Raw genomic sequence first — 2248 nt, forward strand, 5'->3', positions numbered from 1 at the left:
ACATTCACCGCCCAATCATGCGTTGAGTCCCACCACGTTTATAGCAATTTGCTAGTACTATATCCAATTCAGAAGTAGGAACATTACTTGAGTTTTATGGCTATGCTGAAAAAACTAGGAGACAAATAGCTGGTCCAAGCAGAGGTGGAACTTCATATTTTCTTGATAGAAATTTCCAGACTTCTGCAACTTTGAGCATCCTCAAAGGGTGAAATTCAACCCGGTGCAAAGGACTCCAGCAAATGCTTCCTGAATGAAAACCAGCAATAGCCTCAAGTGTGGGAGGAATATCATAGAATGACAGTGAAATGGGGCTCCACCATCCATGGGTCGTCATAAATAGTTTCCAGATGCTTGAAAATAGGCTCATGTGGAAAGACCTGGACAGGGATGTGGATATGACACATGGCTGTAAACATTCAGGTACAGAAAAATGAGGGACTGAGACCATTATTCCCATCCACACAACAGATTCTCTCCCCTCTATGACTAGGGACCTACTGAAATCATGATTTTGCATTTTTTGCAGAAAATGTGAAATTAGGCATTTTCTGAGAAAAATGGCAGGCTCACTGCAGGAAAAAAAAAACTTTTTTTTTTAATAATTTAAAACTAAACTGAAATGTCTTATGAAATGAAAGCTATACACAACATGAATTGTAACTAATACCATGACTATATTTTATTAAATGATGTTGTAAAAAGGATTTTACTCAATCCCAACACTAGTATGCAGCATCCAGCAACAGCTGCTGCTGACATTCTCTGCCTCTGCGGGCGAACGTTAAATAAAGCAGCTCTGCAGTAAATGTCTCCTGTAGATGCGCCCTTGGAAGATCTACAGGAGAGAGAAAAGGGCAGGAATCCCTACCGTCTTGAAGCATGAGTGGGAAGACAGGTGGGGAAGAGTGAGCAAATAAGAGGCTGAGCTTGTGACATAGGCTCAGTACAGACGCCAGTCCGGGGTCAGTCAGGGTAGCAAGAGGGTTTTGACACCATCTTTTAAGCAGCCAGAGGCATGCTGCAAAATGAGGAGGACTGACCTGGGATGAACACAGAAAAGAAATCTTCCAAGGGCGCATCTACAGGAGGCGTTTACTGCAGAGCTGCCTTATTAGCACCACATTAAACGTTGGATGCCCGCGCCTGTGCTTTGGGACTTTGTGACTGATTTCCACATCTGCGTGCCCTGGCAAAACGCTGCCTCACCATTCCAACCAACTCAGCGGACACTGCGTGTGCCATCTCAGCGAACACACAACAGGGGGGTGGAAGGGGGTCATGGCCAGGCCTCCTGGAGCAGCACAGCAGCCCCAGCCCAGGGCAGAGGGAGTCACAAGCCTTCCCTCCAGCCTGCACTGGGGCTGGACTCGCTTCAAGCCACCACACCCCAGCCTGGTTGGGATGGAGGCAGCTGGGGCCCCTCCAGCAGGGCTGGGGGGAGGCAAGAAGCTGTGGGTTGGGAGTGAGGGGCACCAGCAGGGCTGACGGGGAGCGGGGTCTGCTGGTCGGGAGTGAGGTTCAGCATCGCCCAGGGGGGCAGGGTACTAAAGTTTGGGAGTGAGGGGCACTGGCAGGGCTGGGGTTTGTAGGTTGGGAGTGAGGGACAGCAGCAGGGTTGGGAGAGGCTCTGGCTTGTGAGCGAGGGGCAACAGAATGGGCAGGGGCAGGGCACTGCCGTATCACTGCCTCTCCCCACCCCCCAGTCATATTTCCCTGCTTCCGCCATGCAACAGGTGTCCTCTTTTTTGGAACTTAAAATATGGTAACCCTAGGCTAGGAAGGGTTGGGATTAAGAAACCAGGTTGAGGATTAGCCAGGAAGCGTAGGGCAGAAACTCTGAACTGTAGACTTGACTAAATGAAACTGCAAATTTCTCACAGAAACCCATACTATAATTTTTACAACACAAATCCTGCTATACCATCAGAAAATCAGATTTTATAATTTTTGGATTTGTTGGATTTGCTTTGTCCACACTTTAAATAGCTATATTTCGAAACAGAAAAAGTAGGTTATCACGATACATATCTGTACAGTGCTCTTCCAATCAAGCCTGGCTCATGTAGACAGAACCATTCCATGATTAATGTGCCAGCAGAAGGGCTGGAATGTCCTCTCTGCCCCAAGAAACTCTCTCTCGGTCCTCAGGACATGGAGAAGGACAAAAGCATCTTAACAGCACTAGTTCTTCCGCAAGCCAATGTTTGTTTAGTTCAGTTAATAGCAACTCCATGAAACAGACAAC

The sequence above is a fragment of the Gavialis gangeticus genome, unplaced genomic scaffold (genome assembly GCF_001723915.1).
Source record: "Gavialis gangeticus isolate Ggan-Ray unplaced genomic scaffold, GavGan_comp1, whole genome shotgun sequence".
Classification (NCBI taxonomy): domain Eukaryota; kingdom Metazoa; phylum Chordata; order Crocodylia; family Gavialidae; genus Gavialis; species Gavialis gangeticus.